Source organism: Syngnathus typhle, linkage group LG11 (genome assembly GCF_033458585.1).
Source record: "Syngnathus typhle isolate RoL2023-S1 ecotype Sweden linkage group LG11, RoL_Styp_1.0, whole genome shotgun sequence".
NCBI lineage: Eukaryota > Metazoa > Chordata > Actinopteri > Syngnathiformes > Syngnathidae > Syngnathus > Syngnathus typhle.
Window position 1 is genome coordinate 13,993,446 of NC_083748.1, and position 16,498 is coordinate 14,009,943.

Consider the following 16,498-nt stretch of genomic DNA (forward strand, 5'->3'; position numbering starts at 1 on the left):
CGGCTCATTTGTTTAACAAGCAAACAATTATCAAGGACAATAATGCTGCTGCTGCTGCTGCTGCTGCTTTTGTCAAAAAGACAGAAAGAGACAGCTTTGGGCCCTTCACCATTCAATTATGAGTCAGGGGCTACAATTTAAAAGGATGATTGACAAGATTAGAAATGCTGGAAAATGCGTGCACTAGAGTAGACAATATAGAAGCCCCCGAAATGCTTTACTAAAAGAAAAGATAAAAGGCAGCATTTGAACCCACTGTGGGCCAAATAAACGATGATCCATATCCCGGTCGGCCGGCAACCCGCACGTACGCCGCACGTCGATAACTTCAGGGTAAGCCCGAGTTACTGTGGTTACCGTCTGCATCGAGTCAGGTGTAGCAGCACAGGGAGGGGGAACCCGCGCTGACCTTGGGACTTTGTCGAGGTTTCTTCGCAACATGTCTGCCTATTGAGTCAAAGCAGAGGTTTTTCTTTTTTTTTTTTTTTTTTTTTGAAAAGAAAAACCAAAGGAGTCTGTGATATTCTTCTTATAGGTGATATCCAAAGAAAATCAAATTAAGAATCGAGTTGGCGCTCGTGTCTATTTAGCAGAAAAGATGAGCAAATATTTGTAATCCCTATGAAGCTTTGCTTATCAATCCCATATTGCAGTCACATTGCACGCTCGCCTTTCATCTCTCAGATGGAGCCCGACAGTGCAAAAAAAAAACATTGACCCATTTGCGCCCTTGCAAAAACAAAGAAACCAATAGATAAATAAACGAATAAATAAATGTGGGGATCAATAAAGTACCTACCTACCAACCCACCTACGAACGAATAAATAAAATAAATAAATAAATAAAACGTATCATCTTGGCTAAATAATTGACAGAGTGACAGCCGGAGAGTGTTGAGAGCGCGCGCCCTGGGCGATCGATCAGTCCCTCTGCGAGCGCCACGTGGAGACATAAAGTTGCCAAGGAACCCCCATCCCTGTCTTGGAAAAAAAAAACTGTTACATAAAAGAAAAACACCCCCGAGACGGTGTCAGTTCATCCAGTGTCATGCACCCAGTTGCGCAAATGAATCAGATCAAGGCATTGAATGTTTGATTTTCAATTTGAAAACATTTGATACGGATTAGACGTGAGTCCGTTTTCAGGGCGTTGTCCTCTCTCATGCAAATGAGATGTTCTTCCACTGTTAAATTTCAAGTGGGGTGGCTACTCCAAGCTCCCAAAAAAGAGAATCCATAAAACATGTGGATTGTATTTTCACTGGTGGAGAAAAGCACTTCATGACCAAGCTCCCGAATAACACCGAGATCCGAAAATCCCACAATGCGGCACTCCAATTTGTTTTGTAGTCATCATGTGTATTCCCCTTTCCATTCCTCCAAACCATAAAGATCGGACAACTGTTTTACAAGATGATTATCAGAATAAATTTACTACTATGTTTCCTAATTTAATTGTTTAAAAAAAAAAAAAAGATCATAAACATGAAGTTATTGACGAGCAGCTCGGCAATGAATCACACTTTTGGAATTTCCCACAGGAGCCATGGGAAGAAAACAGGGCCGTTAAATCGAATAAATATTACACTTTTATTTATAAGGTTGTTAAAAGACCTTGAAAAGCACCACCACAGTTGAATACTAATGTTGGGCAAAATAAATAAATAAATAAATGCAAACACCGTAAACCTTTAAGATGATAAGCAGTGCCTATCAGTGATTAACGGTGGACTTTATTTGAAGCTTCCAATTTCTCTTCTGGGACTTCACCAGAGTGGAGCGCAAAGTTCAAAACAAACCTAAAAGTCATGCTTCTGCTACTATTTGCCAACAAGCGTTACTATGTGAAAATGGAAATTCAGCTGGGAAAAGCGGCAGTCGTGCAAAACAATGGATATGCCACCTACGCTGAGCAGGTTTTCCCAATGTGATAAAAGCTAAATAGAATATTAAGATATGCAATGATGATAATATGATCAATTTGCCCCAAGTCGGCCGGGAGAGGCTGGAGTTGACCTACAATCTTAATAAGGTCAAGTGCAATAGAAAACAAATGGATAAATAAGGTCAGTCCAAATGAAACTCTTTTCAAGCGTGATACTATTTGTGGAGGAGGAATCAGAAATATGTATCACAGGAAAGTCTGTCAAATGAGAACACAAAGAAATCAAGCACCGCTATGTCCCGATTTTAAGTCATCTGATGAAGAAAGCTGTTGAGAGCCAATCGTCAGCCTCGTCTATCTTGTCCCCCCCCCCCACACACACAACCCCACCCCCGTGGTATTTTGGGTCAAAACACAAATTTGCACGGCCTTGATAAATTCACTGCATACGCACAAGAGAAGGATGATGTTTATACAACTAGCTGTCCATCCATTTTTATCTGCAATTTTCCAGTTCAGGATGGTGAGATTGATCTTTTCCTAATTTATGTCAACAATTATAATGCCATTTTCCTTATTAAAAACACGTATTTTGGCAAGGAAGAATTGGATTACTATAAGCTCAACATTTCTTATGGGACTACTAATAAAAAAACGTCACCTTTGTCAAGAAATAAACAAAACAAAAAAACTCATTTCCATCCTGCACACCTTGACCACATCCATTACGCTCGTGTGACTGGATTGCTTGCTCAGCCCCTCCAAAAGTGTACTTCAAAAAAATAAAAAAAGGTATCCTATGGGGTCTCTCCATCTTAATATAGCATGGCTGAATACAGACGGGAAATCATCCATCAAAGAGAGGCAGTAGCCACAAAGCAACTACGGAATAAATAGAATTCAGCAATGGGCATGTTCTTGGAAATAACTTCCAGCAAATCACATTTACCGCCGCCGTCTGTGCACTCTACTCAATACATCCTGAAAACTACATGACGGAAAAAGGGGGGCATACGTCCTCCTCAAATAGCTCGTCTCTCCAGTGCGACTGACTATTTTATGGAGACAGCTTTTCTCGCACGCCCGGAGGCCACGCAGGCTTCATCGATTATCAATGCAGCAAAAAAAACATGGCCTCCTCCTCTGTTTAGGTTGGGTTTCAAAGTAGGGTTAGGGTTAGCGTTAGGGTTAGGGCTAGGGTTAAGGTTAGGGCTAGGATTAGAGTTCGGGCTACTGTTAGGGTTTCAAAGTAGTTTTAAAACTAGGGTTAAGGTGTCAAAGTAGGGTTTAAAACTAGGGTTAGGGTTTCAACTCAGATTTAAACTACAGTTAGGGTTTCACAGTAATGTAGGGTTAGGGTTTCAAAGTAGGACTTAAGCTAGGGTTTAGGATTTCAAAATAGTTTTAAAACTAGAGTTAGGGTTTCAAAGTAGGGTTTAAAACTAGGGTTAGGGGTTGAAAGTAGGCCTCGTCACCCTTCGGAATGCCACAGCAAAGCATCCCTGCCACATTAGAATATTTGAAAACATGCGCCGGAGGCATTTTAGGACCAGGAGACGACCGCCAAAGTATTTTCAAGTCTCAAGTGTCACTCAAACATGAGCTTGAGGCATAAATGTGGTGGTGTCATGCAACTTGACACAAATTTGACATGAAAAAGATATCACGGTCATTGCTGAGAATTAAGTAACCAAATCCTTGGGAGAGGAAGCGCCATAAGGCTGCCTTCTTCATTGGCCCCATCAAGCTCTTGAAGTGGATTTCTGTGGAAGTTGTAGCTTTGCAATGAGAGCAGGCCACAGTCATGGGAAAGTAGTGCTTCAAGCACACTGTCAACATTGCATAGAAATCAGAATCAATCATTTACTAGAACTAACGGGAGCTTTGCAAAACCCAAGTACATCCTCAAAAATAAAAACCCATCCATTTTCAAGAAACGACTTGGTGGTCACACTCACGGTACTAAAATTGCGCGGGCCGCACATCTCTCCCTGGTAGCGACAGTACAAGAGCATTTCCTCCAGCTGGTGGCCCAGCCGGTCCAGCAGCTGCCTCATGGACGGCTGCGACTCCCGCGGGGGAGGCAGAAAGTGGTTGAAGTCCAGGATGCGGGAGAGCGGCGACCAAGGCGGCTCGGTGCGCTGCTGCTGCTGCTGCGACCAAGGCGCCTCGGTGCGCTGCTGCTGATGCTGCGACCAAGGCGCCTCGGTGCGCTGCTGCTGCTGCGACCAAGGCGCCGCCAAAGCTTCCCTGGCTGCCGGAGACACCTGCCAATTCCTCCCCAGGAGCCCCAGCCACCTTCCGGCGCTGAAGATGTCCGACTTCTTCATGCGCCTGGGCAAGAGCAGGTTCTGGTTGCAGATGGTGACGGCGGGGAAGACGAGCCGCTTGGCGTACACCATGTGCGCCTTGGTGTACACGGGCGACGAGAGCAGGTAGCGCACGCGGTTGGACGACCAGGCGAGCAGCAGAGCCACGGCCGCCACCAACGCCAGCAGCCAGGCCACCCGGCGCGGGTACGAGCTCCCCCCACCGCCGCCACCGCCACCGAAGACGTGCCTCAGGCCGTGCAGGGTGCTGTGCCTGACGAAAAGCTTGCCCGCGTCGGCTAGGGAGCCCGGAGGCTTCACTTTGGAGGCGGACGAATCGCATTGGCACATCTTTTCTTCTCTTGGATGCGTGCGTGCGTGCGTGGCCGAAACGCTGTTGCTGATGACCGTGCGCAACCAGCGCTCGCTCAAATGCGCGCACTCGAATGAACGGATGGATAGATGATGCTGAAGCACAGAGACTGACTGTGGAGAGCAACACGAGAGAGAAAGAGAGAGCGAGAGAGCGAGAGAGGTGCAGCTTGTGCAGAGGAGTTGGTTTATTTTCAGCTTCCCACCTACACTATGGGAGTTTTTAAAAAGAAAAAAGAAAAAAATGGATTGCAAGTCCACTCCATGACTAGACACATAAATAACACGCAGAGAAAGAAAAGAAAACTGCACATCCCTGCATAGTTGAGCTCCTATTGCTTTTTCTTTTGGAGTTTTCCGAAAAGTCACCTAGTTGCAGTTTTCTGCTCTTAACGCATGACTTGCGTTATACCACACACACGATTTACGAGATAACGAGCTAAGTGCAATATAATGGTGTCTTGACTTTCGATTGCCCTTTACTTTGCGAGTGACAAGCTGTTGCCTGCTGTTTTTGTTTTATTTGCTTTTTCACATGTTCATAGTTTTGGAGAAATGATCAAAGATGCATAACTATTATTGAGAAAATACAAAAAGGACATTTGTTTAAACCAAACACAACGCTTACTCATGCAGCTTTATTCACAACTACTATATATTAGAGGTTTGAATCGTCTCAAAGCTAAGGCACAAAGGAGTCATTGGATTTTTTATTGCTTGCCTCCTTGTTCCCTAAGACATGATTTATGGCAAATGACTTTGGACAGCACCAAGCTATAGGTTTCAAAACGACTTTTCTTCTTCACCTGTTGAGGAAAGTCCCGAAAAGGGGGTTGTTTGGGGACTGACAACCGCTGTGTGTAGCCGCACACTGAGCAACGCGTTCAAACGTGACCGAACTGAACAATCATGAAGCAATTACGATGGGCCGCTCTCCGACACGCTGCAACGGGAAAACCTTTGAACCCGGGACTTTTTATTGGAAAACGTTTTGATGTGCTGTGCTGTGCTGTATTATCATTCTTTTTTTATTGAACCTCAAACATGGCAATTGTCTAAAAGGAAGTGGATTGTCCTATTTGAGAGGAAATAGGCGAGATGGGAAGGCTGGCCGGGCTGCCATTCATTGACTTTTACTCAGCAGCAGAGACTCTCCACGCTTGGCTTTTTTCGCCGCAGGTGCATAGTACATAGGAAATGATATATCGTCGAATTCATGTTTTTCGACACATCCGTACTAATAGTCCATCCCTATTTCGGCTGGCTGTTGTTTAACCCATTTAAAGTCATGACAGCAAATACGCTTTGGAATGCAACTCGTGTCGGAAAGGTTTTTCTCCCATCTTCTTCTAACTGACACATCAGACCACTTTGTCGTAGTTAGATGAAAGTGTTCCTCGTCGCTGGCTGCATTCTTTGTCGTCCTGCTACGCCGCTAAATTAGCAGGAAGCCAGATCGAAAGGTTCAAGGAAAGGAACTTGATGCTCCACTGATAGACAGCCAGAGTTCAAGGGCAGGTGAAAGGGTTGACTATAAAAATGGAAAATAGCAGGCATGTGGCAAAGCTTCAAGGGCGGCCAACAAGGGCGCAAAGGCAGGCTGCTAGCAGACCCAGCAAGGAATTTGCAGGAGTTTGTGCAACCATCACGCCCTCAGGGAGTTTTTACTAAGTGGTGCTTCATGCTCATCGTCTAAAATGTGTTCCAACGGAAGCTGGGCGCCATGCAGCCTAGCGACTCTCCAACCACTCGGTGTGGACTTGCAAGTCTCCACTGTGAAGCGTTGCGTGACCGTGGGGGAAAGGGCCGCAAAGAAAATGGTTTGGAAAAAAAAAGCGGTGGGATAACTAGGCCCTCCTGAATATATACCAAGGTCACACAAAGTTCACAGAATAAGAAAAGGTCAGTAGTGCTCATTAGGATATTCCTTTTGTCTTCAGGGATCTGCTGGCCGATGTCAACGACACATCTCAACGCTTCAATGGGCCAGCGGAAGGTAGTGACAGCGGCTCCGTAGATTTGGACGGAAAGATCAGCAAAAGAAAAGAGCCGCCATGGAGAAAAGTGCTGCGAGAATTTCCAATTGATGCTTGAGCTACTTTGACTTCTTCCCTCCCACATTTCAACAACATGCATGTTAGAAAAATTGGACTGGTTGGTGACCAGAACCAGTTTTACCTTTTCACATAGAGCTGCATCTGAATAAATGTTGATTTCCATGGTTAAGTTTAAAAGTGAAACGCATTATTCACATTGACTAGACAGGAAAAGGTTTCTAGTGAAGCCAATTGCTAGCATGTCATTTAGAAATCATTGGGATGCTTGCTCATGCAATATTCATTTTTATTTCATTCATTTGCTTTATCACCTGTAATTTTAATGATCTCAACGAGACAAAAAGTCTACCATAAACCATTTTAGCCTTTGTAGTCAATCCATTAAATGATTTCATGAATGACCATTTCCACTCTACCCAAATGTATTGAGATGCGTCTGTCGTACGTCCACTTCCATTATTTGTACAATTTCCTACTGGCGTACACATCTTTTCTTTCTTTTCTCTCCCCTGCCCTATTTCTACATTTGTTGAGTGCAGGTACGTCGATTTTTCCGGTCCCTGTCTAATGAGTCGGCCCTTCGCTTGGAGTAAGCAGAGATTAGCCACTCACTCGGCAGCAATTCCATTTCATGTTTCAGGGTTCACGTAGGATTTGGATGATTACTGTGTCAGCCCTAATGTTCCTTTGGAGGACAATTAAGTCCCGAGCCAGTCTTGGATGTCGGTAGGAAATGGTAGCTTGACAGCCTTGGACCAAAGGTGCTACATAGTCTCCACTGATGGATAATGGAAATGTATTCTTTCGAATTTGAATTGACTATTAATTCAATGTCCGTTGTGTTAGTTACCTGCGTGTTAGCTTCATAGTCGAGTTGTTTGTCGGTGGTACCTATTGGACCTACACACTGTGCATGCAGTTAGTTCATCAAAGTGTCAGAGCAGGTCTGGAGCGCAGTTGCACCACATTGCCTTCTTTTAATCCCCGACTTGATTGGAAATGGTGATAGTCACTCCCAAGAAATCTAATATTGAATATGTTCTCTCAGTAATGAAACATTCATGACCCTATTTAAAGCTAAGAAAAAACACAGGGATGTAGCGCAGACTGGGGATTTGAGATAAGCCTTGATATATATATACGTAGATGATAAAATCCACAAGACAGATAGCAAAAGCCTGCTGAAACGCTACACATGAAAGCAACAACAGTGACAGTCACTGGTAGCGCCTTCAAAAGCCTGTCAAAAGTGCACCAAACTAGAAAAGCAGGCAACTGTATCAAAATCCTCATTATTCACATAGCAATGACACTATTTGAATACAGCATCTATTCTGATGCCACTGTTCATTTACGCAACTGAAATTCGAAAAGAAGGAAGAATGTGCCCGAGTCTAGTAAAGTCATCATTACAGCAAACAATTGCAATCACTTCTAGGCCCAAAATGGAAAACAAATGGGCGCTTGGGCTCAAGAAATAAATCAGCCTATCTATTGGAATGTAACATAGAGTCACGCAAGACGGAATGAAGCTATGCCTGGTCTGTTTGCCGACAGAGAAGCAGGTGGTGCTTGCCAGGAACCATTTGAGGAGATAATTACATCCATAATGTGTCGCCAGCCATGTCACACAGAGAAAAATAGAAATCCATGTCCAGACGAGAAGTGCACAAGCCATTTCTTTAGCACTAAAACGATGAGTCCAGCCGAGGCGCAACGAGCCGCAGAGATTCACATAAAGACTTCTCGACAAATTCTCGTCCTTGGATCGTCTAAACGAATGTGTTGTGGTTACAACACAACACGGGCAGATAGAGTTGAATAGCTCAGCCGCTGTAAAAGGGGAATGAGGTTCTTTTGGCACGACCGCAATGAAATGAGCAGGGGCACGCACGGCCCATGTGAAATTCATGTCCACTTTATGATCACGATGTGGGCATTTGACCTTGCCATGAGAGAGAGAACACGGTCATCATTAAGGCTTTCTTAAAAACTCGCTAAACTCTGTATAGTCCAGCCTACCAATATCCATCCTCACACAAATTTAGAATGAAATTGCACCGACACAAAGCCTCACTCTTGCCTAGGCGAGCAAAAATGCAATGCCCACAATATGCATTTTTGGATTCGAAATATCAACTCCAAACTCAAATGGATATTTACACAAATAACATCTTTCCATTTACAACCATGCGTGCGTGCCTGCGTGCGTGTGTGCGCGCAAGGACGGATGCAAGGAAACTCTGGATGATGCCGACAATTCATCAAGGCAGCGTCGACCAGGGAACGTCTAGGATTTGTGACAAATGACGTCACCTACTCAGTCCCTGCGGCTCTCACGCTTCTAGAATGAATGGATGGATAGTTCTCTGCAAAATAAACACCCCCCTTTCCATTTGATGTTTACTGATGGAGTCAGTCTTTTTATTGCAACCGTTGGACATGTGATGTAGTAGACTATAGACGAGGGAAATTGCAATGTTCTCTCACTTCCAGAGGGCATTTCTTTTTTTTAAATCTAAACACTCAAGATTATACACTGCAGAGACAGTATACGTACATCATGTGGAGTCAATTGAATTGTATTTTGAAGAAGCTATCAAACGCAGTCATTATTTTCTCTGCTGGCACATGCACTTGTTGCTCGGAAGGAATTGGCAAGCTGCTCCTGCCTGCCTTGCCTGCCTGCCTTGCCTTGCCTTGCCTTGCCTGCCTGCCTGCCTGCCTGCAAGCAAGAGGTGTCCTTCAGATTTCCATTGTATTCACTGAGAAGAACATGTCACTTGATTCTTTCCATTTGGTTGTGATGGAGTCGACTTGTTAATTTGCTTGGCTGCTTAACACCCCCTAAGGAGCTGAGAAGCCGCCGCCGCCGCCGCCGCCGCCGCCGCCGCCGCCGCCACCTCGATTATTGCTGTTCCAAATGTGCAGACTGTCCTCGGGACTAATGACATGAATCAGCCTTATTTAGCTTTGCGGCACTTGTTTTTGCTGCTCCGTCAAAGGAAAGGGGATTGAAGATTAACAGCAGCTCAGGGAAAACCTGCTTGGACACATTTACCTTCACTTGCATCACTTGACTGGTTTAACAACACAAACTCATTTGCATGCCATAGGTTTCTTTAAATCTCAACTGAGAGATGCTTATGTACATCAAAGAAGCGTAACAAAAAAAAGGATCTGCGTGTGCGTGTATCCGGTTAAACAAGTCACATTGATTTGATCAATTACTCCGGTATGTAAAATCCCTCAAATAAATCAATTTAAAATGAATTTTAAAAAAATCTGAAAAAATAATGAAAAACAAATATGTAACAAAATGCAATAAAAACAAATGACTTAATAGCGATTTAATAAGCCTTGTGTGCACTTTACAAAGCTTGACTTTTTGGATAAAAGAAAATTCCCTTACATCATAATTCATAATATCAATTCACGTGATTGACTTGAGTTCAAATGTCCAAAAGAAACTCGTGGGGTCCAATTTGAAAACGGGGTTCTTTTTCTAAAATGCAAAAAAAGGGATGGGAAGGCTTCAATTCAAAACTATTTTCTGTCCTTTGGCCAGATAGACGGAGTCATATGAAGTAACAGTGCCCCCTGCTGAACAAACGAGAAGTAACCTAAAGCAAGCGCTTGCAAATGAAATGGATGGTGCACAAGTTAAATAAGCAACAACTAAACAAATGTTTTAAAGCAAACAGTTCTACCAGATTAAGTGCAAACGTGGTGAATTTAAAAATGAATCTCAACTAAATTGTCATTTACTATTGGACTGTAGTGGCTTTAATCATGATTCATGCATTTATCTTCCACTTGAATGCTGATGGCTAGAAACGTCTGCACAAATGACATTTCCAAACAGCTGTACACTCATGTATCAGACAGCGGCTAGTTATCTCACACAGACGCATGAATATTTCATGCTTGTTGCCAACACTTTTTCAGCGCTGGGCGAGCACCTATTGATCGCCACCTGACATTTGATCAAGCTTATTAGCATAACCTCAAATCCATTCAGCATGTTGACTTCAGGACACAGGGGGACTGACTTAAAGGGGAAGACAGGCTCTTAATTAGTACACGTTGTTTTCCACACCTCGCCAGTGTCATACAATGTTAAGCTGAAGGTAAAAGACACCTACATCTAATTCGATCCGATACGATATAATTGATTGATTGATTGATTGAATATTTATTGATCCCCAGGGGTGGGGAAATTCAGGCCCCAGCAGTATTCATACATACATTTGTAACTATTGCAACTATTAAGAAGACATAGCCTTTTTGTCACAACTAAAAATGATTGCCGGGTGTCTTTGCAGTACTTATGCAGTATTATGGAAGTAGGGAATTTCTCCTCCCATGCTGTATGGATACTCAAATGGACGTGGTGCCATTTCCAATGACTTTGATATCATGCCTGAAGCACGCTGCAAGCTAGCCATAAAGCCTATCTGCATTGAATTTGTTTCAGGCGCAGTCCACCAACGAGGCGTTCCTGCATGGGTTCAAAATACTACACATTTATGTCATATTAGTTTAGTGTATAGTTAGGAGGCGTTTAAGGACTCTCAAAAAATCGGAATTAAGGCGTTTGAATCTCAAAATCGATTTAATAAAATCAGAAAGAACAACGATTAATCTAAATGTCCACAATTGACGAACCATATCGCCATGGATGCGTTTTTTCTTTCTTTTCGTGTTTGTCTGTATAAAATACCTTGTACTTTGTGTCGTTAACCGCACGTCAATTCTTTGTTGACGAAAACAACCATATCGCCATGGATGCGTTGTTTTCGTGTTTGTCTGTATAAAAGACCGTGTACTCTGATCTTTGTGTCAGACTTTAACTTGAACAAACTTAACCGCACGTCAGTTCTTTGTTGAGAAAAACAAGGGGGGTGCTCGTCAATCCCACGTAACTAGAACGCGGCATAAAACGCGGCAGGGGCACACACCGGGCAAAATAAAACTAGACACAGCATCTCTCTGAGATATTACTGGCCAGCGATGTCTGTTGACATTAATGAGTGGGTATGTAAACAATACAAAAAGAGTATACTTGTTTGTTCTTTTTTTTTTTAGCCTGCAAACATAATGAATGAAACTATTCCTTTGTATCTTTTGCAAACAATTCAAAATCATTATCTTAGATCTTGCCCTTTTTGCATGCATTTATTAACAATGACTACTTTTCCACAAAACTTGCCATTGTCAGGTGTCTCAGTGCACCGAATGTCAGGCAGCCGGCATATCAATAAAAAGCCCAACAGAGGTCATGCCTATACAGGTCAGTTTATCCAAATAATGTTCCCTATTTTGACTCAAGGTCTATATAGTATTTTGTATGTGGCATATTTTATATAACTATTTTTCTCAGCAACATCAGTTTAACACAAATTTGTTTTTATAAATATTTATTCATTAGGTGTCTCAGCCATTCGAACTCTTGGGGATGGACCTCATCGGCAAACTGGCTCAGACAAAAGATGGATACCAATATATTTGCGTGATGGTCGATTATTTCACAAAATGGCCTCAAGCCTATCCATTGAGGTCGAAGTCTGCTGCTGATGTTACCGCCTGCATCCTAAAATTCGTCTACCAATTTGAGTCGCCAAAAAGGATCTTGACAGATCAAGGCAAAGAATTTGTCAATGCAGTAAGTACAACAGTGTTTGGCAGAAATTATCTTCATCATAGCTGTCAAATACAAGTCCCTGAGGGCATATCTGGCCTGCAACTTTATTTTGTGTGGCCGATGAAACAACGAAAGGATGTCGAACTTCATAAAATAGCTGGAGTAAGATTAAAAAAGGTTTCCTACTGCTCATTATATTTTGTCCCTGTTTTGTGACTGTTGCAGTTGTGGGTGTTGTATTTTCCTTTTGTGTATTTGTGATGCAAAGCCAGTATAGTGATGATGTTAAGATCACATTCTCAAACACTATTTCACTGCAAAATTGCCCAACTCAATTACTTATTCTTTCCCCTGGCAACTGCAGATCAACAAGAGAGTATGTGAAATGCTTGACATAAAAAGAAGCCTTTGCTCACCATACCACCCTCAAACTAATGGGTTGGTGGAAAGATTAAATGGGACAATTCAAAGGTGAGTATATTTTGTTTACCCACATTAATCTTTGACAATTTCTTGTTATGATGTTGCTCGTGAGTTTATTTTTGTTTTCAGGGCACTTTCAAAGTAAATAACATGCACTATAAAAACTGTTAGGTCAGAAAACACACATTTTGGTTTAAAATTTGTTATTGGAGTCATTTATATACAATTCTCCAAAATTAATAAAAAAACGACAACACTGTCACCAGCGCAATTTTAAAACTGATTTTGTTTTTTAGAGCTCTGAGCAAAGTGGTTTGTCAGCATCCAGAAAGCTGGGATGAATATTTGGATCCAGTTATGTTTGGTCTGCGGACCAAAAAACAAATGACGACAAAGTACTCCCCTTACTTTCTAATGTTCGGCAGAGAGGCACGCTACCCCATTCAAGTGCCAGAACACTACGAGGTAAGATTTTGGCACATCAAGATCCATGATCCATTTCAAGGATATACAGTATCATGGAGAAGTTTTTATACGATCAAGGACAGTTTGCTTGTTGAATTTGTTTAGTTACATCTTAATTGTAAAACACAAATATAAAACTAAAACTTGTTGACACTTTAATCATGACAGCAAATGTTTGCTTTTTCTGAAGGTTGATGGCACTGTGGAGGATGTGGTGGGGATGGAAGTTATGGCACAAGACCATAACGAACAAGACCAACTATTTGAGCAAGTTAGAGAGCACATTAGAAAAGCGCAGGAAAAAACAAGGCACCCAAAAACAACCTCAGGGACCACACCAACTATACACATTGGAGATCTTGTTCTAAGACAAAATATCAGGTCTCAACAAAGAAAGGGAGGAAAATTGAACCCCAATTTTTTGGGGCCATACAAAATTGTGGCGATTGAGGGCAAGACAGCTGACCTCCAGGATGAGAATGGAGCCTTGGTCCCCAAAATAAACATTGACCACCTAAAACCATACAAAGAGAATAAACCAAGAGTGCCTCATAGGTATGAAAACAAAAAAGGAGCATCCTCCTGGATGACACAGTCACCATCCCCACCAGCCTCAGCTCCTCCAGCCGCAGCTCCTCCAACCACCACTCCCTCTTCCACTGCTCTACCAGCCGCAGCTCCTCCAAGCACCGCTCCCACTGCCACTGCTCCTCTAGCCTCAGCTCCTCTAGCCATTGCCCCCTCTGCCACTGCTCCTCCAGCCTCAGCTCCTCCAACCACCGCTCCCTCTCCCAATGCTCCACCTGCCGCAGCTCCTCCAAGCACCGCTCCCACTGCCACTGCTCCTCCAGCCTTAGCTCCTCCAGCCACTGCCCCCTCTGCCACTGCTCCTTCAGCCACAGCTTCTCCAGCCACGGCTCCCTTTTCCCCTGTTCTTAATACCGCAACACCAGCACGACTGTCTTTGACTTTTAGACAAACGAGGGAAAATGTGGACGAATGTAAGATGTATTCATGATAAAACTGTAAACATATTAAAACATACATTATGGATATGTGGCACATAGGTCTTGTACTCACTAAGTGTTTTAAAATATTTTGAGGTATTGTTCTGACTTATTTTTGGCAGACGTTCAAGATGTCTGGAAGGGAAAGCACGTCCATGTTCTCCTATCAAAAATCGGGGCGTACAAATTGTTCTTTTGGGACATTATGAACGTTAGACCCAATTCTGAGCTGGAATCGGAGGTAAAATTCTGTTTTCATATCTAAAACTTAGGTTTGTCTTAATTGGCAGCACTGTATTTCTTTGTGTGGGGGGGTAATATTTTCTGTTTCAATTTGTTTGCCGTTTCAATATCAGGTTATAAACGCGTACCTCCTGTTGTTGGTGAACAAACGCAACAAAATCAGCGTGGAAAAGGTTTCCTATATAGACTCATTTGCAATGACAAATTTATGGAATGGAAAGAGCCAGAGACTCAAGGTGTGTCTGTATTAGTACTGTTTATTGAATTATATCTTACAAAATTATCAATGAAGTTAAGAAGTTAAATGTCTTAATATTGTTGTCGGGCCAATTAGTGGCCCAACAACGTTATTAAGACATACCAATTTTATTAAAAAACTCAATTGGCATTAATTTTGTTCTTTACGCATTTTACTGAAATTATTGACAGACGTATTTTTTTCTTCTGTTTATTTTTTGATCAACCCGGTGAAATACAAACTTATTGTTGGCATTGTCAATGAGCATGAGCATTGGAAGCTGGCGCTAAAGAAATGTTTTAATGCCACAAGAGGAGTAACATTACAGCAAAAATATATAGTTATGTGCAAAATGTTTAATAATTCATGCATATAAATAATACAACCTCTTTTTTTGTGTTTAAAATATAGGCAATCATGCCAGGAGAAAAAAGGTCCTTACTAGTTGATCCTCTTGGCGAGTCTCAAAAGGACATTGAAAAATGCCTGGAATCAACCCGGTGAGCACAGCTTCTAAAAGTCAGAGTACTATTGTGATATCAACATTTAACTGAAGATGTGCGCTTTCTTTAGAAAGTGGACTAGGTTTTTGGTTTTACCAATATGAATTATGTAATTGATGGATACAACTTGAAATTTGTGATAATATGTACTGGCTCTTATATTTCAGGGCGTTCATGCGCAATAAAGGGTGCAATGTTTCCAGTTGGACTTGTGGCACTGTCCCCCATCCCAGGCAACAAGATTCAACCTCTTGTGGTGTATTTGCTTTGAAAGTATGCATTTGCTTTACAGACTAGATTTACCAAACTCATATCACTCAATGATGCAAAAACTTAATCAAACATTACTCAAAACTAAAAAAACTAATTTAGAGTTCATACAACAAAGGACTGAAACAAATTATTGTCTGATATTAGAATTTTTTGTATGATATATAGGCTAAAGATGGCAAACATTTAAAGCATTCTTTATGCACTGTAAACATCTGACATTGTCTTTTTCAGTTTGCATAACATCTTCTTTCAGATGAAGAAATAGATTTATCAGCAAAGGCGAATGATGTAAATAGGTACAGGCTGCAAATTGCCACCACACTTCTATTAGAGACTGGTAAGTAATATGCACCCAAGAGATGTTATTGCCACCCAAAAAATGGTCTTGACTGTCCTATCAATGCTATATACAACTCAGTTATGTTTTACACAGGGAAGTACTATAGCAATTATTCTGTCTTTGTTTTCACAGATGATTTATCTAACTTGTGCTGTGTTTGTGGGGAAGCTACACATGACACAGACAACAGATGGGTAATTATGTCAGGTCTTGTTAACTAATGCATGTGATGATTAAGAAATATATTGAATTACACATTCGTTGTAAATTATTGTAAATGTGCTGCATTGTATGATCTTGCTTTTTTCTTTGTTTACCAGATTCAGTGTGAGGAGTGTTGCAGGTGGTTCCATCTTGTATGTGTCGGGGAGCCTCCAACCGAAGGCTCTTTTTTGTGTACAGCATGTACAGAAATTAAATGCTAAATATTTGAAGCTTGCTTGAAGACCATTTTGCTTTTTTTTAATTAAAATTTGTATTTTTTCATTTTATTTTATTATTTTAAAAAAAAAAAAACATTTTTTTTTTCTTAATAAAGTTCAAAGTTATAATTTTTGATGTATGTTATGTGATTAGGAAACAAAGTTGTTTGACCAAAATAAGGCCAAAAAAATTGATAAAGTGCAGTAATAATGGTATAACTGCACAAATCATCAGAAAAAAACGGCTGGAGTCCAGCACTCACCGTTCTCAAAATAAGGGGGGGGGGGAACATATTCTCACAGGGCAGCTAACCCTA

General features: G+C 41.8%; 1 protein-coding gene and 1 long non-coding RNA gene across 3 annotated transcripts in view; one reads left to right on the forward strand and one right to left on the reverse strand.

Annotated features, from left to right (window-relative positions):
* asic1b (acid-sensing (proton-gated) ion channel 1b) overlaps positions 1–16,498 on the reverse strand; it is a 77,201-nt gene that overhangs the window by 11,533 nt on the left and 49,170 nt on the right. The window lies entirely within an intron of this gene.
* LOC133162767 (uncharacterized) lies at positions 15,107–16,073 on the forward strand. Its single transcript, XR_009716271.1, has 4 exons — positions 15,107–15,143; positions 15,314–15,419; positions 15,651–15,756; positions 15,892–16,073. It is a non-coding gene; the product is annotated as an uncharacterized LOC133162767 (long non-coding RNA).